We start from the raw sequence: 25,716 nt of genomic DNA, 5'->3' as shown, positions 1-25,716 counted from the left end.
AGAGGGCTTTGGCTTATTAACATCTGAGAGAGTTTTTCTCAAACATGAGTGTGGTCCCAGATCTGAAGTCCATTAGAGCTTTTCAGTAGCTCTGGGTTTGGCTTTAAGAAAGAAGGGCAGTTTCTGATGGTTGAGTTAGACTGTGTGTATTGAAGCAGCCACCGTCGTTGAAATGTCGGCACGGCTGTGATGGAAATGAAGAAGGAAGCAGAGCTGGAGGGATTTCTGAGAAATATCTGTTGTGGTTTCTGGGATTCTGGGCTAAACTATGACAATGTCGCAAACCAGTTAATCACACAGGAATTGAACAAACTATCAAGTCATATGGAAAGAGGCTGGTTCCTACAGATATGCCATGTACAGCCATTTGGTTCGTGCAGCGTCTTTCAGTGCTCCAGTAATCACATCCATACATAAGGATTATGCTATCGGACAAGAAAAATATATCCTTTAAGTATGCCCATAATTTAAAGGCATAATTTAAATTTAAAAAACTGCACTTTTTTTTGTTGTTGCCATGCACAACAGCTGTTGTCTAAAAATGAATAATGTATTGCCTACTATGCCTATATACCGAAACTCAACAAGTCTAATTTCATGTTAAAATCACTGGCCTTTGCCTTTCATCAGATAGAGAAAAGCGAAATTAGCACTCTCTTTTTCATGTTTCAGAACAAAAGTATGAGCTTTGAAGTTTCATATTTGTGAAAGAAACCATCGTGGCTTGTTAAAACAAGCTTTTGGTACTGAAAAGGTTAACTAATTTGGTTTCCCCGATAAGTTTATCTATGATCAGAACTGAGTCATACAGAAAATACTCCTACAAGATTTGACCTTTTACTTGTATCCCACACTGAGATAATATTATACTTAAAATGGATATCAATAAGAACTTTGTTTTAAAAGTATATTTAAAATAAATTACTTTTAAATAACAGAAACTGTTTTCAATTAGCCCTGTTAAAGGAAATCAACTAGAAAGTTATGTATGCTTTTTTATTTTCTTTATATAAATTATACCCAGGAGTCCTATGATAGCAGCACTGTACAAACTATGCTCTACCTTTATATTTATTTCTTATCAAAATAAACTTAACAAATTAGATTTGTTTTTACAGCACTTTATATCCAATAATGACAATGTTGTATTGGTCCCAGGATAAAAACAATGAAAGTAGCAGCTGAACGGTATTTTTATTAAGAGTTAACAAAAATGTCTTGTGCAAACAGAGTATATAAAGAAAATTAATTCCATAATTCCTCATGATGAAGGCATCTTTCTCCTTTTTTTCTCACAATATCAATCTCATTTAGAAAGATCATTTTAAAGGGAAAAGCTTTAAGTTTTAGCATGACTTACTCAGCAAAATGCTATGGCTGAACTTAAACATTGCTGACTGCTAGGATTTAATATTAGGACCTGGCAAATGTTTTGATAACTTAATACTTTTTAAAAGAAAACTTGTTTGTTACTGAAGATTTTGGAAGCCCAGGAGAAATATAATCTAAAAAAATAACAGAGCTAAAGATCCAAAGAAATGTTTCTTCTTTTTTCCGTTTTTTTTCCATTTCCTCTACCTTGAACTGGTTCCTCCATGCTAGCATTTTAGAGGCCTTTTTATTGGTGACAGATTGAAATATCTCTGATATATTCACTGTACAACTCAGCAAGGGTCCACGTTTTCCTCCAGCAGTGGAAAAATGGCAGGGCTAAAAGTCTGGGGTCTGTTACTAAAAATGAGTCCTTATACAAAAAAAAAAAATTAAAACCTTGGTTAGAACATGTGGTTTGCTGCTGTTAAGTTAACAGTGGAAAATCTCATTACTTTTAAAGTTAATTTTATTTTGTGGTGGGATTGTTCTCTAGGCTGAAGCAGATTTTCTCTTAAGTAGAGCCTCTAACCCTACCTTACAGTCTTCTGTTCAGCAAGTCATTCTGCACAGTTTGGTGAGATGCATGTTTTAAGTCAAAGTGCTGAATCAGAAAAAAAAAATAAGAAAAAGAACTTTTTCCCACACGTGTCTCTAGGACTGCTAGCAGGCACTCGCGTGCCATCTTCACCAGCTCATGCTCTTTCTAGAGGAGTTTTCCAATAAAGATCTTGGGTTAAAGGTGCTCTTTGAGCAGTGCTGACAAAGTTTCTGCCTCTAATGAAAGATTAGATGCTGCTGAGTGCTCTGATGGAGCAAATTAGAGGTTGGAAAAATTCTGATGCTACCACGACGCAGGAAGCACCACGGAGAAGCAGAGGTGTAAGAAAGGTATAACATGGTTTGATGAACCAACAGTTCAAAGTGGACAAACAGAGAAGAAAATAGAAGACTGTAAAGGTTTCTAGTTCAGGTTTCTTTTCAAATTTTGGAACCATCTAATCTGGCTTCTGACTTTTCATTGAGGCTATAATGACTTACAATAACAGAGAACCAAATACGCAATTTAAAGGGAAAATAACCCCAAGGCAGAAGCCTTGCTTACAGCTTGTGTGCTACTTACGCATATATATCCTACTTATAAGTCACTATGACTCAGATCTGAAACTCTCATGATTTAAAATACCAAGTGAGATTCAGAGTCACATAATATTTGCATTTCACCAACAGCCTGATGGCTTTTTTTTCAGTAACATCTGCTCACACTATCTAAAACTCACTCTTGTGCAGAGGTGAGCCATTATATTGTAAATTCCACTCACAGTAATCCTTGTGCAACTCAGTCTGTGAGCTATAGTTCAAGATACCCTTGAATTTTCTAAGTCAGCCATTCCCCCTTGCACTCTGCACTTTCCTAGGTACTGGTTCACCACAATAATTTAACATGTGAATAAGCAAAATATATGCAGACAAGGTCACTGATTATCTGATTATCTGATTATTTTTTTCCCCAAACTTCTCTTCTCAACAAAGTTGTCAGAGTCTGAGATCTATACCTGGAAGCTGACTCACTTAGCCCCACTGCTGTTGAGGTCTTGGTTCTCTGTCAGTGATAATTTTGGTGTTTAGCTTCTCAATATTTTTGTGGAAAAAAACAGATCCCAGCAAAGAAAGGAGCCTCGACCAGTCTGACCTCATAGACACGTAGCAATGCTCTGCTAAAAGTATCTCTGTCTCAGTGATGTTCATCAGTTTGTTTCAATCCAGTTGCACCAAAATTTTACAAAGAGCAAAACAGTGCAGAGGAGTGTTTGTGATTTCACTGTAAATAAGGGTCCCTTGGGAGAAGGAGTCTAGTCGGCAGGAGCACCTGCAGCTCCCCTGCCAGCTGGGAAGACCAGCAGGTGCTCAGCATCTATAAAATACCAGGTTTTGAACTCAAAACAGATAAATCCTTAGATAACCTTCCCAAGGTGAAGTGAGTGAAGTGATAGTATAATATGTAACAATTTTAAGCTGAAAGAGGGTAGATTTAGATTAGATATTAGGAAGAAATCTTTTACTGTTAGGGTGGTGAGGCACTGGAACAGGTTGGCCAGAGAAATCATGGATGCCCCATCCCTGGAGGTGTTCAAGGCCAGGTTGGACAAGGCTATGGGCAGCCTGATCTAGTGGAAGGTGTCCCTGCCTAGGACAGGAACTAGATGATCTTTAAGGTCCCTTCCAATGCAAACCATTCTATGATTCTAAGTGCCTCCAGCCATTCTGGGACCAGGTGCCATTCAGAGCATTATCAGAGGTTTAGGAAATGAGTTCAGAGCTGGATACAACTATAAAAAAACCATACAGATTGGGATCTGTGTTTTACCCCAAATCCCTTGCTTTACAGATGAACAAAAGCTAAAGGTAACTAGCCTGGGACCGAGAAAATTTTGTCTCTTGGAAGGTGTTTCAAGTATCAGCTGAGACAGAAAGCAAGACCTGGCTCTGATGGAGGGTGCTGCTTTAGAGCTGTGGTGTTCATCTGTGCAACAGGGTAGTGAAACCAACTCATTTTTGACATCTCACAGATGTGCGACTGAAAAGTGAACTTGCAGAAAAGAGTGGAGCAAAACTGGCTTGTTCGCTTTGCAGAGTTTTTGTGTTAACTTTCTTATGTTTTGCTTCATACAGTTCTATACCCCAGGAGTTTTGCTTTGAGTTTTAGCTTCAAACATAGCAAAACTGATTGTAAACCACTGTATTTTGACTTTTCATGTTGAAACTGCATCGTGCCCAGAAAGTTTCAAAAGCCGAAGCGCAGAGTACTGGCAGCCTGGGGTTTAACTCAGCCTGTGTTCAAGCTGTCAGAGACAAGCATGCAGAGATTTTGAGACCTGGTTTTTCTGTGCATTCCCACGTCTGCATGAAACTACTCAAATCCACCCATTTTTACGTAATTTCTTCCAGGAAAAATAGGCGAAGCCATACCAGAGTTGTCAGATTAAACTAATATTAAGTAGTGGCAAATCAGTAATTGTTATTTTTAATAGATTTGTTTCTAGCTAGGTCCAATAAAATTATTATAAAGGTTTGCTTAAACAGAAATCCAGAAGTACAGATAGTACTATTTACTGCTAAATGAATGCTGCTTTCTTACCTTTATCTTAACAGACGTGATTTGACAAAAGGAGTATGGTAGTGTTCAGAAACACCTTCCTGAAGGAAGCTTTTAAGAAACACCTACTTAAACATATATTTGTCCTACATTTTATCCACTTGCCACATTTATTTTCTTAGTAGCCCTTCAGCCCAATGGTTAATATATTGGATTATCATTTTTAATGGCCACAGAAAATCATTTCTAATTTACAACAGCACTTATCATATTCTCATTGTCATAATTTAACTTTCCACTATATTAATAACCAAGACCGATTTTACCTAGCAAGCAACCTAAACCCTCTTGACAAGCTTGACAAAAATATTGCATGCTTATTTCTCTTTCTAACCATCAGAGAAGGTCATTATGATGATTCTGGGCATGAGCATTTTTCCTGTGTGATTCATTTACACAAAGCAAACCCTCTGGACCCGAATTCTTCCTTTTTTGAATTTCTGCTTAACCAATAAGATCCATAGGTCCCCTTCTCCGTGGGTGGTGATAATGTCAGTACACCAGTGCCCAAATAACCTTTCTCTATAGGGAAATGCTAACATTTAATTCTTTAAATTTAAACCACATGTATTTTGGTCTCATGACTGCATTCTGTATTAACTGCCTTTTGTTATTAATTTGTATCACTAAAAATCTTAATGAAACCAGCTATTTAAACTGGAAATGTTAAGTGCAGTAGACATCTAAAATTCATGTATGAACTATAATAAATCAAAATATTTAAATAGTAACTAAATATTTTACCTAACCACTGTAAACACATTTTCAGAATTAATAATGACACCGTTCCGCATATGTTCAGTGTAAAGCTGTGTCTCAGAAGATCTGGTCTTTTTAGCCTGTTTCAGGGAACATAGGCAATGGCTTTCTTATCCAGAAAGAAAAACTGTCGTTTAAGTGCTGTCTAGGTGAGACCTCCAACAAGAGAAGCAAATTATGTGTGGGTTGACCGCATCCAGTTTTCCTCCTGGTACTCTGGAAGAGGCACAGCCACTGTATACAATCTTCACACACACTGCCATGGGGTGACCACAAATATAGAGCTGCCACTGGGGTAAAAATACTGGTATTTGGGATAAATACTCAACAACTTCTTATTTAAACAACATGAACCACAGCTGGGAGAAAGTATAACAGTTCCCCCAAACTAAACTGTTACTCGGTAATATTTAACACAACTGCAAACATTAAAACATGAATAGACAGATTAGCTCTAAAACTACAATTATAATAGAAATGGGAGGCGGGGATGACTGCATAAAATTTTAAAGTGTTTTCTGTAGCCTCTAGAAATGAACCAGTTTATTTAATGTTTACACATATGATTTAGGTAATATTTACATATGTATTACTTTTAGTCATTATTTTCATTATACATTTCACATTTCATCATATAGATATGTTATTTAATATATATAAAACAGTAAACCTTTATGCTGCAGATAACAGAGTTTAGATACAAGCATATTATCTTTTAAACACCATTTTTTAAAACTCCCAGGTACAAATTCTTGCTGCCTTTTTTTTAAAATCTGAATTCTGTATCTAATTCCATAAACTAAATGTTTCACCACCCAGAATACACTTTAGTCCCCTGGACGAACATTAATGAAAGCAATGTCCTTTCCCAGTCTGGCTGGGGGAGCTTACTGGGGCTGGTAAATTATATCAAAAAAAACCCAGTCATTTGAGATGGTTCCAATAACTCAAGAGATATTCTGCGGGTTTGGTCGCAAATGTCAGGGTGCTTAGGTTGTAGCTCTCCAAGGCTTCTCGTAATGCGCATTCTTTCTCATTTCACAATCTTTCCATTAATTCCCAAGCCATAAATGTTTATCATGTGCACCAGTATTTGGTAGAAACATTAAAAATGCCATTATACCCTTCTGAAGTGAAAAGCCATTCCCCATTCTCTCTTGGAGTCTTCCTACACCTTCATTCAGGCTCACAGTCCCAGTGATCAGTGAAATGAATGACACCAAAAGGGTATCTATTTCTTGTTTCAAACAACCATCCCAGCCACGCCTTGGGGGTTCATCCTGAAAAACATTGATAAAGACTTTAAAACAGATGAGTACACAAAATCAGTTTATCATCTGCTTCATTTGCAAATTATAAAATTGAAATTGCACACTACTACATCAGATTTTATGATAGTTTTGAGTCAACCTACAGCATAGCTTTTTCTGTAACAATTTGACTTTTCAGACCACCACAGAAATAGTCCAAATTCCTATCGATCATAATGCTAGTGACTAATTAATAAATAAAGCTCATGGGAAAGTGTTCTCTGTCTATACAAACCTAATTAATGCCTACGGTGAATTTTATCCAGGACTTCCTATCTTCCAATAGCCTTAGTTTTCTTTTAAGATGAGTTATACATATACAGTATATAATTTTTGTATAGTATATACATGACAAATTGTTCTTGTTATAAAAGAACAATTCAGTAATATTGAACTCCACGCAGAACAGTTCAACATAACTGCATCAACTAATATATTCAAGCTTTTTAATTACACTCCTATTCAGCAGACCATCAAAAAATGGACCTGATTAACATAGGTTTCTAATTGCCTATGTAATTAATGCAAGTATTTCTTGAATTCCCCCTAGATGAGTGCCCTGGTACCTGAAATTACTGCTTTCTTCAGCAAAATTAGTTTGCTGCATCAGGCCCAAAACTGAGGCATTAAGCTTACTTTTGCCAGACTCCCAACAGTTTTGAACATCAAATCGCTACATTCCTGATGCGAAGCCCCAGACTTCTGGCCAGGGCCTTTCGCGGTGCATACCCTAAGCAACAGCAGCTCCCAACTCACGCTCAGGTTCAGCTCAGCCACCATAATTCAAAACAGACTCCTGATGGCATCCCCTTAAACACAATAACTCTGTACTTGTTAGATACAAAATTACTGTCCTGCCTCTATGTCTTGTTAAACTTAAATAAAACACCTTAGGTGGAATTACCTTCGCAGCTGTGCTATCTTTATTTTTAAAACAATTTAATTTTAAAAAGTTAAACATTTGTGGAGCCATATTATTTTTTGCAGCATTTAAGTAATGGAGAAATTCATATGCCTAAAAGAAGGTACTTAATGACTGCTGAAATCCAGGATATCTGTTCAGGGCGGGCAGATATGTAGGATCTACAGGAGAATCACACATTTGAACTGTCAATGAGAAGCAAGGTGGCATCCCCCAGGGGCTCTAAAATGACACAGGAGGTCCATGTTTAGGTATATCAATTTCTTCTAACAATAATAAAATGCAAAAATTAAAATAAATAGATAAAATTTTATCTTATTTCAATTAGCTAAAAAATGAAAAAAAAAAAAGTCAGAACTCCAAAGAAGTAGTTTTGTATAAATCTCATTATTTACTGTATAAAATTTTGTCTAAATCTCCAACTTTACCTTATAAAACCTGTTGGAGATCTTTACCGCTAGTTATCTAGGTCCTATGAAAACAAAGAGCATAATGAATTGGTCACATTCACAATTCTTTTATACTTTCTTGTATGTATTTCAAGAATACCACTACATTTTCGAAGTCGAGTACTGAAAAAGTCAGAAAACACTAGTACAGGCTTCATGCAAACTCAAGACTGCAGCTTTTAGCTATTTGACCATGAAGGTTTCAAATCTAGATTTTTCTTATTCAGCCATCAGCAACCAAGTGCTTTATATTCACAAGAAAAGCACTGCCACCTTTGAAGTTAAATACCTTGTTGAAAAAGACATGGCTGCCTACAGTACAATTATTTTACATCATTTTGTTGTAATTACAAATTCTAAAAAATCTGAAATTAATGCCCCCTTTGAGTTGCTTCTCACAGTCAAGCCTTGGAGCTTGTTCCTGTGTCTTTCCTCAAGCAAATTTCCCTTAGATTCCAGGAAGAGTTTGGGTGGAGCATCATATCACGGTAGCAAACAGTCCTTTGCAGAAGCACTTCTAGTGCTGAGGAGAAGATAAACCCAGTCAACTGGAAGACGACTGTGATGAAGACATGAGAAAGGCTGACACAGCACTAAGATATATCAGGTGAAACATTTTTAGTAGAGTGTGGAAGCTGTTACACTAATGTTGTATGCAAGGTAGTAATGAAGGATGCACACTCCTGCTTGCCTTTGTTTAAAAAAGATCAATTTAACTTAAAGTAACTTGAGGATAGAAAACTAAGCTTCTGAAAGAAAAGTGTAAATTTTATTAGCTTCATCTAAGATGCTTGGGCCCAAACTTCCCAGCTGATGGAAATGGTAGGGAAAGGGACCACATGGGCTCCTACAACACCCCACAGCCTGCTCCCATGGAAAGTAAACGTTGGGTGAAAGAAGCCATCATGCAAGGCTTTGCACAGCATATCTAGCACCTCTGGCTTACTAAAATCGAGCCTGAAAGGGAGTGTCATGGATTTTCCTAAACCACAGTAGAGGGGAAAAAAACTGTTTAATGTAAGGTGTTTAAGGCACGGGTGGATGAGGTGCTGAGGGATATGGTTTAGTGTTTGATGGGAACGGTTGGACTCGATGATCCGGTGGGTCTCTTCCAACCTGGTTATTCTGTGATTCTGTGATTCTGTAAAAGGACCACATAGACATAAAGGCTATGAATAAATTTACACTAAAAGATAGAGCTGTGATGGGTTAGAACAACCTTCCAGTAGGGTGGGAAAGACACCTTCTGCATGATAAGTTTGCTTTCATGATAAGTTTGTTATCAACAGCCAGCAGACTAGACTCAATAGACCAGAAGTCCTCAGCAATGAACGAGCAGGGTCGTGGTTCTTTATAACTCGGCTTTCTCACTGTGATTATGAGAAATCAAAAATAATCTCTTCATGTTAAAGGAGGCTGCAGCTAATAACCAAATGAACACTTAAAAGAAAATATAAATATTATAACAGACATTTAAATAAGTATGTGACTATTTTCTGCTTGAGGTTCACTTATAGAGTAGAAAGTGAAATACTACTTTTGGTTACTTCAGACTAAATCCCAAGCAATCTTCTGATTTCAGTCACTTCAATGAGATTACCTCAAGCTTTCATTGAAATAAGTGAGATCTGAATTAAACATCTTCATTCTGTGTGTTCTTTGGGGGAACCAAAACTCATCATAAAGATTCATGAATATCATTGATTTTATAGTCATGGGCGGTGAGTCAGCAGTGGTGAAGATACCACAAAGAAGAGTTAGAGGCAGAAAAGAGCTTTGACTGGACATTGGTTTGCCTTACCAATCCTCTGCCCTTTGTTGGTTGTATGGCAAGATTGTACGGTGCACAGAGATTATTAGAAAATATTCATAGGCTGTTTCATGCAGACCAGCCAACTGTGGCTTGCTTTTTAATCAGAATAAAGTATCCTTCAAAAGCTATATTTTAAGCAAACATCTTTTCTTCTTATTTGTCGCAGCCAAATTCTCTAGTTCAGGGATTTACAATATTTTCCTTTTTCCAGAATGACACCTGCTGGTGGGAGAAGCATGGATGAATTTCAGATACTTTATAGGTTGGATTGCAGCTAACCTGACACATTCTCTGAGCATGCTCACCACCTGTGTCCAAACAAACTGCTGAAAATCAAGATTTGGAAACTGTAAAGGTGCATAAGGAGAACATTGTCAAAAAAATACAGTTTTCCAATCAGATTTAATATTGCTCTTAATAAATCACCAAGCACCTACTACTAAGACAATGCTTCAATAGTGTTTCAGCATTGGACACTCGTGCTATTCTGGGAAGCCCACGGCATGGCTATGTCGAATTGAGGTGGAAGCCAAAAGGAAACCCTCCCTATCCTATGCAAAAAAAGCTGCTGCTCTGCTTCAAACATTCAAGCGCAAGTAAAACCAGCTGCTGGTGTAACTATTGGTGCTCGGTAAACCAAAAGTTTGACATCTTAAAGTGAAGTGTTGTGTACATGTCCCTACCTGGTATAGGAGGACATCGCTAGGGGAGGCAGAAAGCAAGTTGTACCTCCGCCAAAAGTGACAGATACTCCTCATTACACCAGGCAGCATTAGGCTCTGTAACAGGCTTCCATGTTCACAGCACCTGAGTTTGTTGGCATAGCCTCCTCTCCAGCTAAACTGGAGCCAGAGTTGAGCTTTTGGTGCTTCCAAGACATTCCGATCTTTATTTCCAGAAGTGATTCCCAATACTTAGAACATCCTCATTGAGAACACACAACTTTATTTCCTTTTCTCTGAGATGCCAACTCTCCACCATCCTCTATAAAGGCAAACTAAAGTGTAGGTACTCAGGACCCTGAAGTTGGATACAAAAATATCTAGAAATATGAATTATTGAAGATATTCTGGGATATTTTTGGACATTATCTTGTAGCAATTTTAATAAACCAGATTTTGAGAACCATTACATTTTAAACATGACTTACAAAGAAATCTTTGTGGAAAAAAATGTCCATTTGAAAAGAAAACAGTATTAGAATTTCAATTCAGAATTAGAATTCAAAGAAGTCTTGAATTATTTACAAAAGCATAGGTAAGCATACACATCCAAACGTGTTCTTCTTGAGTAAATTATTAATATATAGGTATGGCTATGACATACCTCATTATAACATCAGAAGACAAACTTTCTTGTTGATTATAGTACTAGACTGCATTGGGCAGCAACTTAGGAGACTTGGCTTCTGTTCCTGGATCTGTGACTGCTCTCCTTTATGGTTTTGAGCGGATAACTTCACATCTCTGTTCCTTCAGTTCTCCCATCTGTGAAAAGAAGGTAACATTGCTTTATTATGATAGTTAAATGAGTGATTTCCAAACGCTGATTTTGTTTTGGTAAATACAAACACGTGAAAAGGGGGTGCCTTGCTGTAAACTCACTGGTAAATGTAAGACACTTGAGATTGTTTCAACAGATAGTTTAGATCTGGGGAGGTTTTTTAAATGTATTTCTTACAAAGCTGATGAAAGCTATGGTCCTACTTACGCTTGTACATACTTCTTTTTATAGAGTTCTTGTTTGTCATACATATAATGTGACTATCGAGAGCTGGAACCTTATCATGACTTCGCTTTATCCTCCTTAACCTCCTTAACAAAGCAATGACTTCATGAAGAGCCTGGCTATGTCCACTGCCTTCAGAGTTGGACTTCAGCCCAGGGTATGCACTTTGCTGAGAATAGCAGCAGGCTGGAAGCAGAAAGACTGACATATTTCCCAAACCCATGACAGCCTGGCCATCCCCACAGCGTCTGAACTAGCTGCAAAACAGAGAGGAAATTGTAGAAAAGGTGCTTGTACAAATGTATCTCTACTTTTTACTGTCAGAGCCTGAGGAGATGTACTGAAACAGGTTTTCTGGCTGCTTCCACTTAGCTCAAGGAGTGTCTCTTGAGCGCATCATTATCAACAATTGACCGTGACCATCTCAGTTCTGTGCTGGAATCCAGTAAAAAGACACTTCTCATCCTGAGGAGACAGCAGATTTTCCTGTCAGATTAGAGTTCAGCTTGAGTTTTGAGCTCAGGTTACTGCTGACCCTTGAGCAGTCTTCCCAGTTTTTAATGCTACAGATGGAGAATGAAACAGCCTGGGATTCAAATAAGGCTCTGCACAAGGATGAGAGCTCTGAATTTGGCCAAATTAGAGTGTGAAGAGCTGTCCCTGAAGAATAGCCACAAACAGGTCAAATGCTTATGGGTGGCAATAAAAGACCTAGGCAACAAAAGGAACCTTGTGGTTGGTGTATACTACAGGCCACCTGATCAAGGGGAGCCTACAGATGAAGCTTTCTTCCTCCACCTACAGGAGGCTTCAAGCTCTCGTCCTACTGGGGGACTTCAACCACCCTGACATCTGCTGAAAAAGTAGCACGGCAAGCTGTAGGCAATCCAGGAGACTCCTAGAGTGCATCAAAGGCAATTTCTTAACCCAGGTAATAGACGTCTCTACCCAAGGGGATGCAATACTGGGTCTGATGGTCACCAATGCAAGTGAGCTCATCAGGGACATCAAGAACAGAGGCAGCCTAGGCTGGCAGTGATCATGGACTGGTGGAGTTCAAGGTCATGAGGGATATGGGACAGGCGAGGAGTATAGTCAGGACCCTAAATTTCAGGAAAGCAGACTTCCAGCTCACCAAAGAGTTAGTCAGTAGAACCTCCTGGGATACAGTCCTCAGAGGCAAGGGAGCAGAACAGAGCTGGCAAATATTTAAGGATGCTTTCTATAGAGTGCTCAGTCCCCAGATGCAGGAAATTGAGCAGGGAAGGAAAGAGACCAGTGTGGCTGAGTTGAGACCTGCTGGTCAAACTGAAGAGCAAGAGGGACCTGCACAGGCAGTGCAAGCAGGGACGGGGAACCTGGGAAGACTATAGGGGTACTGCCTGGTTGTGTGGATGGGGTCAGGAAGGCCAAGGGGCAGGTGGAGCTGAACTTGGCAAGGGAATCAAAGAATAACAAGAAGAATACGTCAGCCAGAAAAGGAAGGTTAAAGAAAGCGTACCCCAACTGATGGATCAAAATGGTGACCTCATATCAACAGATGAAGAGAAGGCTGAGGTACTCACCAGCCTTTTTTTGCCTCAGTCTTCACTGACAACTGCTTTCCTCATTGCTCCTGAGACAATGAACAACAAGATGGAAACTAGGGGGATATGGCCCTTCCCACTGTAGGGGAAGATCACATTTGTGACCACATGAAGAACCTGAACGTATATAAGTTTATGGGACCTGATGAGATGCATCCCAGAGTCCTGAGGGAACTGGCTGATGTGGTTGCCAAGCCACTCTCCATAATATTTGAAAAGTCATAGCAATCAGAAGTCCTTGGTGACTGGAAGAAGGGTAACGTGCCTATTTTTTAAAAGGGTAGAAAAGACGACCTTGGGAGCTACCGACCTGTCAGCCTCACCTCTGTGCCTTGGAAGATCATGGGACAGATACTCCTAGAAGCTATGCTAAAGCTCATGGAGGATGGGGAGGTGATTAACGGAAGCCAGCATGGCTTCACCAGGGGCAAGTCCTGTATGACCAATCTAGTGGCTTTCTATGATGGAGTAACCGCAGCAGTGGACATGGGAAAACCAAAGAATGTGATCTATCTGGACTTCCACAAAGCCTTTGACATGGTCCCCTATAATATCCTTCTCCCTAAATTGGAGAGTTATGGATCTGATGGGAGGACTGTTCAGTGGATAAGAAATTGGTTGGATGGTCACATTCAGAGAGTAGTGGTCAATGGCTCGATGTCCAGATGGAGATCCATGACAAGTGGTATCCCTCAGGGGTCCAAACTTGGAACAGAGCTGTTTAATATTTTCACTGATATCAACAGTGATATCAAGTAGACCCTCAGCAAGTTTGCAGATAACACCAAGCTGAGTGGTTCAGTTGTCACATCAGAAGGACAGGATATCATCCAGAAGGACCTGGACAAGCTTGAAAAGTGGGCCTGTATGAGCCTCATGAAGTTCAACAAGGCAAGGTGCAAGATCATACACCTGGGTCGGGGCAATCTGCGGTTTCAATACAAGATGGGGGATGACATGATTGAGAGCAGTCCAATGGAGAAGGGAGTGCTGATTGATGAGAAGCTCAACCTGAATCGGCAATGTGCACTGGCAGCCCAGAAGGCCAAACATATCCTGGGCTGCATCAAAAGAAGCGTGGCCAGCAGGGAAAGGGAGGTGATTCTCCCCCTCTGCTCCACTCTCATGAGACCCCACCTGGAGTATTGTGTCCAGGTGTGGAACACCCAACATAAGAAGGATATGGAGCTGTTGGAATGGGTCCTGAGGAGGGCCATGAAGATGATAAAAAGGGCTGGAGCACCTCCCAGACGAGGACAGGCCGAGAGGGTTGGGCTTGTTCAGCCTGGAGAAGAGAAGGCTCTGGGGAGAACTTATAGCAGCCTTACAGTACCTGAAAGGGGCTACAAGAAAGTGTGGGGGGAGGGCACCTTTTTACAAGGGCACGTAGTGATAAGACAAGGAGGAATGGCTTTAAATTGGAAGGGGAAAGATTTAGATTAGGCATTAGAAAGAAACTCTTCAAAATGAGGGTCATGAGGCACTTGTACAGGTTGCCCAGGGAAGTTATGGATGCCGCCTCTCTGCAAGTGTTCAAGGTCAGGTTGGATGGGGCCTTGGGCAGCCTGGTCTGGTGGGAGGTGTCCCTGCCCATGGGACAGGTGATCTTTAAGGTCCCTTCCAACCCAAATCATTCCATGATTCTATGATTCTAAGATCCTAAATTTTTCTGCTCTCTCAGCTCTACTTAATGAACTCACATTGGATGGAATAACCTTGGCATTGGGATTACTTTTACATCCCATTCTTTTTACTTCACTTAGGACTTTCTTAACTTCAGCCTTTTCAGGCTTGCTCACTGAATGATGAGATCTGCATGACTGCCATAAACCCAGCCCACTTCTCACTAGGCAGCTACTAGGAAACTGGTTTGGATCTCAGCATTGCAGCTACAATGTTTTTAAGCGCCCTCACCACTTCTAGTAATGCGTTAGCAGCACCATTTCCTGTAGAAGTCATCCCATCCCTTCCCCCACCAAACAGTATATGCCCTATGTTGAGTCCCAGCTCATCCAAAGTCCCTTAGCGGCTAAACCACAGTATGTCCAAAACACTCCTCCTCAAAGGCATTCTGGCTTCAGCTGATCTCCTCAGGGACAGCCACAGGCTCTGCAGAAACGATCTCCGATGTCAAAGTTAAGCATTACTTTAAAATTATCCACATAGAACAAGAAATAACAATACATCAAGCCATGGTTAAGTTTCTCACTAGTTTTGCGTGTGTAGCTTTTCCTCTGCATGATGAACATGCTTTTCTTCCTCCTCTAAGCAGCTTCCTCCAGCTTTGGTTGATTCTGTACTTCAAAGAATACTTTCTTCCCCCCAGAAGATATATCCCTGCCTTTCTCTCTTTTGTTTGAAGCTTTCTTTTTTTGTCTTGCCCACATAATTTCTGTATTTGTAAGGGACTTATATCAGCATGTGCCTTTCTGTTGCCTCTTTCAGAGAAATTCCTCTCCTTCCAACCACAGTCCTTTACAGCCAAGTCAGAGGGAACTCCTTATCTCTAGGGCACAGTAACTTCTTTGGGCTGCACAGACACCACGCAGCCACTTCTTACTGATCAAGTATTTGTCCCTCATGGATGAATATGAGATGACTTTGGCTGAGACCAGTGGGATGAGGTTTAACAAGGCCAAATGCTGGGTCCTGCACTTGGGGCACAACAACCCTATGCTACAGACTAGGAGAAGTCTGTCTAGAAAGCTGCCTGGAGGAGAGGGACCTGGGGGTGTTGGTTGACAGCGACTGAACATGAGCCAGCAGTGTGCCCAGGTGGCCAAGAAGGCCAATGGCATCTTGGCTTGTATCAGAAACGGCGTGACCAGCAGGTCCAGGGAGGTTATTCTCCCTCTGTACTCGGCACTGGTGAGACCGCTCCTTGAATGCTGTGTTCAGTTCTGGGCCCCTCACCACAAGAAGAATGTTGAGGCTCTGGAGCGAGTCCAGAGAAGAGCAAGGAAGCTGGTGAAGGGGCTGGAGAACAAGTCTTACGAGGAGCGGCTGAGAGAACTGGGGTTGTTTAGCCTTGAGAAGAGGAGGCTGAAAGGAGACCTCATTGTTCTCTACAACTACCTGAAAGGAGGTTGTGGAGAGCAGGGAGCTGTGGCCTCTTCTCCCAAGTGACAGGGGACAGGACAAGAGGGAATGGCCTCAAGCTCCGCCAGGGAAGGTTCAGGCTTGACATCAGGAAAAGATATTTCACAGAAAGGGTCATTGGGCACTGGAACAGGCTGCCCAGGGAGGTGGTTGAGTCACCTTCCCTGGAGGTGTTAAGACGGGTGGATGAGGTGCTGAGGGGCATGATTTAGTGATTGATGGGAATGGTTGGACTCGATGATCCAGTGGGTCTTTCCCAACCCAGTGATTCTATGATTCTATGACTTATATTTTCTGAATATCGTTTATCCTATGAGCCCAAAGATGTCTGGAAGGCCCAGGTTTATGACTAGGGAAATGTGCTTATTTCTTCAGAGCCTGAAGGGCTGATGAGCACTGGAAGTCCCCAGTGCACAAGGGGAGCACATGCAGGGCCAGCACTCAGAAGTGAAACACCGGGTAGGGAACCAGAGGTCCCAGAAACCTGAACCAACCCATCTCTTTGTACTTCTGCTTGTAGGACATGATCTGAACACAGCCACAACTACATGCTACCCTCACCACACTTGAGGAAATCTCACTGGGCTTCCCACACAGGCCACAGGGCAGCACAGGAGGTGTACAGGGCTCATTTTTTCCCTTTAGGAACGCGTACTGATGTAGGGGAGTTTCACCCTAAAATGAGATAGAGATCCAGAACCACAACAGTTCCCCTGCACGGAGGAAGTAACGAGGTTGCCGAGTGCTGCATATTTTTGCATTTCTACTTTTTGCATTGTCTTCTTTCCCTCCTACATTGTTTCCCTTTCTCAGAGTTGTTCGTCATTTTACAACCTTACCCTGAACACCAGAATAATAGTCATGGGTTTACATCTATTATAAAATAGTAATATAAAGTAATATATATATAAAATAGTAATATATATATATAGTAGTATATATAAAATAGTAATACATAGTTTCAGCCAAAATGTCGTATATTTTAAACTCTGGAGAGAGCAAAACAAGAGAGAAACCACACTGTGTGTGCCTTCCACATCTGCACAAGACTAAGAGTTGCAGACTGCACTGTTCTAATGCCAGCCCATGATGGAAAAAAAGTGTTGACTATCTTACCCAAAGTAGCAGGTAAACTTGATTAGAGAACTGCTACTTCACTCCTCTTCTCCTCAGATCCTCCCTACTACCCCAGTTGCCTGCTTCGCAGAGAAGAAGATTTCCTGGGGACATACCAAACACAGAGCTGTACCTTGGCAAATTCTTCACTGTGATCCAGAAAGGTTAGGTTTTACAAGATGTCACTTTTCCAGCAAATCAAAGTACCACATTTGCATACCACATTCAAGGAGGTTTTTTAAATTCGTTATTTTTTTCTATTTACTATATAGAAATTCCTTTCCTTCAAGATCTGTTTTAAAGCTTTTCATCCCTGAGATCAGATCAATAGGCCTGCTCTTGTCCACGTGACTCTATCTTCCCTTCTTACACAGATGAACTGTGTTCTTGTCACATGGTCCCTCTTCTCCTTATAAGATATTCACACATAGGGTTTCATACACCTGTTCTGCATGAATTCTGGAACAACAGTTATCCCACTCCCCTGACTGAAGCCCATTAGTTCTCCTAAGCTTTGTTCCCCCATTGGCTGGTTAATTGTCATTTCCATACCCTCAGTACACCTCCAGACTTTGCCCTGTTGCTAAATCATCATCAGTTTATCCAACACAGCTTATAGTTCGCCTTCAGCACAGGAGCCTTTCTCTCCCACATATTTTCTAGATGAAGAACATTTGCTGTTTCTCTCAAGCTCCTTTGGTTTGTTTTTGCTTTATTCCTATTTATTCTGCCTTCTGAGACACACCTTTCTTTGCTGGTCCTTCTTTTTCCTCTGCCCTTGCACTACCTACCGATGTCTTTTGTGTCATTATTACAATGCCTTTCCCAACTATTTTTTCTTTTGTTTGGGATACAAGCTCTAGGTGGGTTTCACATTTGAAACTTTAAAAACCCTACACCTCCTCCACATTTCAACACCTTAGCTTCTCAATCCAGATTTCTTCAGTCATTAATTCATGTAGCTTATCAAAATTTTCCTCTTCAATACCAGGAATCTTAACTACAGCCCTGCTTCTATTTATTCTTCTATTTAGTGTAAACACGGTAGCCTTGTGAGTACTTGTTTCAAAGTTTCTTTTATTTTTATTCTTCCACAGAAGCCATCGTGATCATCCAGACTAAATCTAAAATATGATAGGTTGAGAAGTCATTTGGTGAAGAAGTATTTCATCCACCATGTTTAGAGGTGCCCGAGAAATAGGTCCCTACTTCTGCACACCTTCCTCCAACCTACATCTAGGAAGTCTAAGTCTCCCATAAATACACAATTTCCAGTCATTTTTTATTTGTCTAATTATGCTACAGAGATCTCTGTTCTTGTATAGATGTTAAAGACAAACTAAAGGCTATAGCAGACATCTGGAATGATCTGTACAGGTTCTCTTAACTAACACTTCCCAAAGTAATTTTGACAAAGATCCATTTTGTATGAGACCAGCAATAAGTACTAATAATCACCTTTTTTACTGAAGGAGAATTTATGATACATTATTTTTTGAGAAAGGCAGTATACAATATTTCTAGCTCACTCCCAAAATAACTGCATCACTGGACAGCACAAACCCTAGGGCTGCTGGACTCCTGGCTGCCCTAACACTGGGATAGCTCAGAAGAGCAGCTGCCTGTGAATCAGGAAGCCTTGGGTCTGGGTAGCCTTAAGGGGCAGCAACCTGAGAACTCAGGAGACTTGGGGAGGGAGACCAGAAAGGTCTGTTCCTCCACCAGCCTGGCAAGAGGTGAGGGGAGGAAGCCAGAGAGCTGCTAGCCTACCACGAAGACAAGGTAGGAGCTGGCTCTGCTGGGGTAAGGGGAGAGCTAGGGGCAGGGCAAACCAGAATTTAGTCCTTTCTAATTTTGGTGGTGTTGCTTTTGTCCCCTTTAAGAAGTGGCTTTACCTACTTCGTTATTTACTGCCCTGCTGGTGGTCTGATCAGCCCAGTGGAGACCCGAGGGGTGGCTGGTGGGGGCAGCGGGGATGGAGCAGCCGTGCCCCTAGCTCAGCCACCTCTGGAGCTTCGGTGGAGCTGACACACTCCAGGGACAGCAACTTCATCCTTCAGCTGAGCACAGCCCCATCTGAAAACTTCTGCCGAACTCGTCTGCAGCGCGCTACCAGCTCTTGTTACCAACAAAATATTTAAATCTTTCACAAGCACTAAAAATGTGAAGCAAAACCAGCATTTCAGCCACCAAATGAGTAATACCTCTGAAGCAGACTCAACAAGAAGCTTGTGGGAATTTTTGTCTATCATTATTTACTACTACAAATTGCTTACCAGATCTCGCCTGCTCAGACTGCTGTGCTTGTTGCACTAACATTAAAAAAACCAAAAAGCTGAATTCTGTGAGGGTTTTTTAGTTGTGGTGTTCTCTCACTCACTTTCACTAACACAATGTAAAAATGATGCCTGGGATTACAATAGCATGATGGAAACTTTCTACTACACTTCAGAAAACCTTAAGGGAAAACATGTATATATGTGCTACAGACATTATGTGCATTTCCAGGAATGATCACATGAAAAAAAACAAGACAATTAGGAAGAAAACTGCACCATCAAGTTCTTCCATTACTCATACCATAGGGCAAATGCAAGATCAAAACCAAAAGCGTAATTTCAAAAACCTTTTGAAAATTTGGCTGGATTTCCTACCTTGTCACCTCTGTGAGCCACACAGAGAATGAGCAGTCTGTGATCTTTTGAGGAGCAAAACACTACCTAAAGTTGCAACGTAGTTCAGGATCAGTTCCAAACACTGAATTGTTTAACTCAAGAACAAACCACATTGTACTTTGCTTAGGCAGCTGCAAACAGAATAGGATATGATGAAACAGAAAACTTTCCTTGTGGTTTTGTGTATATCATCCTCGCCACTTTCATAATGAGAGGACATAGGCTACCATTAAAGTCAATTGCAAAGTTCCTTTTGACTTCAGTAGATGTAAACCAGGTATTAATATTATGCTTTTCAGTTTTCTTGAGGTTTAAACACCTCATAAAATAAATTTACAGATGAACTAGTAAATGTATACTTACAAAGAAACCTCCTAAGGAGCCCCCGAAGCCATATTTTTTAAATGCTGCTATTCATTCAGTTCGTATCAGACAGACTAAGGGACTGGCAAACAAGGGTGCACAGACCAAGAACAGCAATAAGAAATGCTGAAAAAATATTCCAGAAATATAATTCCAAAAGTATCATCTGGCATATTTGACAAAAGCAGACTTAGAAGAGGGTTTTATATTTTGTGACATATTTCACAAGCTCAGAAATCCCTATCTATTTATTTATCTGCCTGTCCATCTCAGTTATCTATAAATGAAAACATGTACAATATATGCAGCAAGGTTGTTTTTTTTTCCAGGAACCCTTTCAAAACCACTCACATAAAAATGCAAGCAAAGCTAATTGAGAAAGAGAGAAAAAGTGAAGGGGGAGAGGGAGTCTAACCAATGAGAAGTCAAAATACTACCATCCAGAACTGACGTTTTCTTCTATAGAGCTATGTGCCCATTGGGTATAATTTTTGATTTCACAGACTTTCCACATGTAAAATTCCAATTGACTTCAGCGCAAATGAATGAACTGCAGGATCTAATTAAGCCTGCTGAGGTTTGAAAAACAATCTCATATGCTGCCTGAACATTTCCACGAATTTTAGAGATTTTTGAGATAGTTTGCCTAATTCATTGCCAAATAATCATATATAAGTAATTATAACTACAGTGTGTAAATATAAATAGAAAGTGAACGTTAGATGATAAACAGATACAAGGAAACAATAATTACCCAACCTGACTTGATGAAGGCTTTATTAAATGGAACATCATACACAACATTACAAAAGAAAGAGTCATGATTGATAGATGACATTTGCACATTCATCTTGTTCCAGATATTGCTGGCACAGAATCACAGAATCACAGAATCACAGAATCACAGAATCACAGAATCACAGAATAACCAGGTTGGAAGAGACCCACCGGATCACCGAGTCCAACCGTTCCTACCAAACACTAAACCATATCCCTCAGCACCTCATCCACCCGTGCCTTAAACACCTCCAGGGAAGGTGACTCAACCACCTCCCTGGGCAGCCTGTTCCAGTGCCCAATGACCCTTTCTGTAAAGAATTTTTTCCTAACGTCTAGCCTAAACCTCCCCTGTCGGAGCTTGAGGCCATTCCCTCTTGTCCTGTCCCCTGTCACTTGGGAGAAGAGGCCAGCACCCTCCTCTCTACAACGTCCTTTCAGGTAGTTGTAGAGAGCAATGAGGTCACCCCTCAGCCTCCTCTTCTCCAGGCTAAACAACCCCAGCTCTCTCAGCCGCTCCTCATAAGGCCTGTTCTCCAGCCCTTTCACCAGCTTTGTTGCTCTTCTCTGTACTCTCTCCAGAGCCTCAACATCCTTCTTGTGGTGAGGGGCCCAGAACTGAACACAGCATTCGAGGAGCGGTCTCACCAGTGCCGAGTACAGAGGGAGGATAACCTCCCTGGACCTGCTGGTCACGCCGTTTCTGATACAAGCCAAGATGCCATTGGCCTTCTTGGCCACCTGGGCACACTGCTGGCTCATATTCAGTCGGCTGTCAACCAACACCCCCAGGTCCCTCTCCTCCAGGCAGCTTTCTAGACAGACTTCTCCCAGTCTGTAGCACTGCATAGGGTTGTTGTGCCCCAAGTGCAGGACCCGGCATTTGGCCTTGTTAAACCTCATGCCATTGGACTCTGCCCAGCGGTCCAGCCTGTTCAGATCCCTTTGCAGAGCCTCCCGACCCTCCAGCAGATCGACACTTCCACCCAGCTTAGTGTCATCCGCAAACTTGCTAAGGCACACGCAGAAAGGCACTTTTGGCAATTAATAACCACGTGAGAAATGTTTGCCCACTGCCACATAGGAGCACAATAGAAGAGGCAGGAATACTGTCCAGCTTTCCAGAGCAGAATTCAACTACTTTAACCTGGAGACCTTGTTTTCTTTCTCTACCATGACCTGCTTCATTCAGAAAATACCTTCCACCTTCTCAACAAGCAAGCTAGACTTCTGCAGTTACTAGCTACCAGTTCTCCTCAGCGCTGTATCATCTCCAGAGATTTGTGCTAGGTACAGGCATGAAGACATATGAGAAAAAACACGGTGCAATCACAACACTAGAGTGAACGTTCCAATGTAAATGTGTTAGAAGCATACTGAGACTGCAGAGATCATTCTGTTGTTCCTAATTGTATGATATTTGTCCATGCAGCCTGAATATTATTAATGGTTTCAAGCTGAAAGAAGATAGGTTTAGATTAGATATTAGGAAGAAATTTTTTACTGTTAGGGTGGTGAGGCACTGGCACAGGTTGCCCAGGTAAGTCATGGATGCCCCATCCCTGGAGGTGTTCAAGGCCAGGCTGGATGAGTCTTCCTGTGGAATGTGTCCCTGCCCACGGCAGGGGGGTTGGAACTACATGACCTTAAAGTCCCTTCCAACCCAAACCATTCTATGATTCTGTTAAGATTATCTTAAAGAGGTGTTTTTAAAAACAAACTAATAAAGACTGCTTCCACAAGATGCGTCATACTCACAGAGACCCATTACTAGGAAGGTGCCTTCAGACCCACATAGACATAAATCAGTATTATCAGACATTACATAAATCAGTAAAAAATCACAGAACCGTGGACTATGTTGGGTTGGGAAGGACTTCAGGAGGTCATGTGGTCTCACCCCCCACTCAAAGCAGGACTAATTTCAGCATTAGATGTCATTGCTCAGGGCTTTGTTGAAGTTGTCCAACTTTCTACGTGAATTCAGGCAAGTGGCAAAGACAAACTATGCTGGAGGTTTGCCAACAGCACATGAACAATAAAACTGGGGAGCCTTGAGTTGCACTCTAGTTCAGGAGGGTCATAGTCGCTGCTGTCAGTTCCACTCTGTAGCATTGCTGCAGCTCAAAGGAACGCCCAGGGACAACGCTACAGGGGTTGCCTCTGTTTTGGCCTTTGGTGCATCCAGCTAGAGACTGCTCAGTCATTCTGTGAGGACGGTGTATGGAAAGTCTGATCACGGGAAGGAGCTCTGCAAGGCGGAGAAGATGAAATCTCTGGAAATATTTGCTGTTAGGCTTTAGTAAATCTCTATGGAATATTTGGTAACTGTGTTTTTTTCCACATTTTGAAACAGTTGACCAGATTGGAAAGGCTTTGTGAAGATGGCAAAAGGCACATACCTGATTCAAAAGCAGGGAAAGGTCTGTCTTTGCTTCAAAGCCTTTTAAAATACAGGGATCAAATTTTTTTTTTACCTAAGCAGAAAAACATGTTTTTCACTAGCCACCTTCTTGCAAATACTTCAATCACTTTTCAACTCAAAAATTTCAGATAAAAAACAAACCTAGAGACTGACATTGGATAAAAATAAATTTAGCCTAAATACATTAAGTTCAGCAAACCTCCGAGAGAAAAAAAAAAAAAGAGAATCTTATAACAGGAAGCGTTAGGAAACCTTCATCATGGGCAGAGCTGCCTGTTCTGCTTGTAATATTGTTTGTTAAGCACTTTGGAATCCTTAGAAGTGAACAGAACCACATAACTAAAGCTGCTGGACTGCATTTCTCTGCTCCCCATCTCTGCTGCAGTATCTTACTGTTAATTATTGTTATAAACCACAGCTGGCTGGTGGAAGCACCCGTCAAGTATGTTTTCCACTGGAACCAAATTCCAGGAAAAGAAAAAATCCTGAATATGCATTGCATCAGGATTAAAGACAAATTTTGAAGTTTGCTTCCAGAGAAAATGCTGGTGCCTTCAAACCCTATTAATGTACAGGGGAGGGAGTGCCAAAGGACGAGAGCACTCCACAAATACAGCTGCAATTCCATGAAGTCAGAGCAAGCAGTTCCTTGCCCACAAGATGAGGTAAGTAAGGGACGTAGTGTAGCAGCCCACAAAACACAAACGGATCTTGCAGCTCTAACCATCTGGGCCATTAGATCTCAAAATGAACACTATTAAACATATTATATGCATAGCTTTTGTATTCAGGTTGGATTTTATTTGTGGATTCTATTTGACAGTTCTAAACCCTTATTTTTTTAAAAGTAATCTATCCACCATCAATACTACTAAAGGGTTGCTTTTTTCTGAGCTTCCAGTATGCAACATCCCCAGCTGGTAAGGGATCACTGATGAACTCTCCATCCTGTCATGCTCAGGAGAATGTTTGCTACCGATTTCAGAGAAGCAAGATTTCCACTCCACAGGAAATCAAGGTAAGTGGGAAATAATACTCATTTCATCCAATTAAATAGTAAAGCTCACATGTTTTCAGGATCTCAGTCCACAGACATTTCCTTTTTCTGTCAGAAAAATACAGTTGGGAGGATGTGTAACATAAAGTACAAAAAAGGTGCTGTAACGCAGAGTGAGACAAGGGGGCCAAAGCTGTAAATTCCTTCCATCGACATGGTAATCTGTATTTGTAAAAGGCCAATATTGAGCAGGCAGCGAAAACAGAAACGCATAACCACATCACATCATTCCACTGCCAGAAACATTCATACTAATTTCCACCATCAAACACATGGTGTGATTACTTAAAGGTTTTTTTAACCAATCCTACTTATAAAAACAAAATCCTCAAGATGGTATAACTTCACATTTTCATATTCTGTAACTTGAATATACATCAAATTGGCAACAATCTGTACCTTGTGTACAAGCCTCCTTCAGGGTCATTAACACAGAATCAACTCCTTGCAGTAAGTAAACACTTCTTTTTCTTGGTTTTTATGTTAAAAACAAAAATTAATCTTGCAAGTCATTTCAAACCAGCAAAACAGGGTTGACAAAGCAAGCACTGTAGTCTGATATCTTTTATTAGGCCAACTTAGAGTTCAAAAATATGCAAGCCTCCTTGACCACACACAAGTTCATGTATGCAGAACTCCAGGCAGGACCCATAAAATGTATTAAACTACTTGCTTTGTCACTACATATAAAGAGAGAGTATATATATATATAATGCATATGCATACACATTTAAAAGACTTAAGAATAAACTGTTCATTGATACAGGTTTAAAATAACAGCTCTGAAGGACTTCTGTGGGTTGGCATGTATCTTGCTATACATCACCGGGCTTAATAAAGAAAATTCAGCAGCACACAAAACAAATCCTGCTTCTGATTTCTAATGAGGTTGAATTCCTGCAAAAAACTCATGAGTCTTAGTAACAGTGTTAGCAACCATAGGCTCTTCGGTGCTAATAATAATAACAATGGGAATACACAGCAAAGATATAGCACTGTGTTTCACATCGAGTGTTTTACAAGGAATGACACAGAGGGTTATTCACCTTGCAATAGCTATGAAACTTGGAGATGCTCTATGAAAGTAAAAGCCACTCTAAATGGATATG

At 40.8% G+C, this 25,716-nt stretch overlaps 1 long non-coding RNA gene across 1 annotated transcript in view; it reads right to left on the bottom strand.

Moving 5' to 3' along the window:
• Positions 1-22,919, bottom strand: part of LOC138734324 (uncharacterized) — a 118,856-nt gene extending 95,937 nt beyond the window's left edge. The window contains exons 1-3 of the long non-coding RNA XR_011339553.1: positions 22,281-22,919; positions 19,965-20,030; positions 11,108-11,268 (exon numbers count right to left, since the gene is read on the bottom strand). This is a non-coding gene — a long non-coding RNA (uncharacterized lncRNA). The remainder of the gene's footprint in view (positions 1-11,107; positions 11,269-19,964; positions 20,031-22,280) is intronic.
• Between the last annotated feature and the right edge of the window lie 2,797 nt (positions 22,920-25,716).

The sequence above is a fragment of the Phaenicophaeus curvirostris genome, chromosome 1 (assembly GCF_032191515.1).
Source record: "Phaenicophaeus curvirostris isolate KB17595 chromosome 1, BPBGC_Pcur_1.0, whole genome shotgun sequence".
In the NCBI taxonomy this organism is placed as follows: Eukaryota; Metazoa; Chordata; class Aves; order Cuculiformes; family Cuculidae; genus Phaenicophaeus; species Phaenicophaeus curvirostris.
The sequence above is the reverse complement of the archived record's forward strand: the minus strand, read 5'-3'. Positions and strand labels throughout refer to the sequence as shown.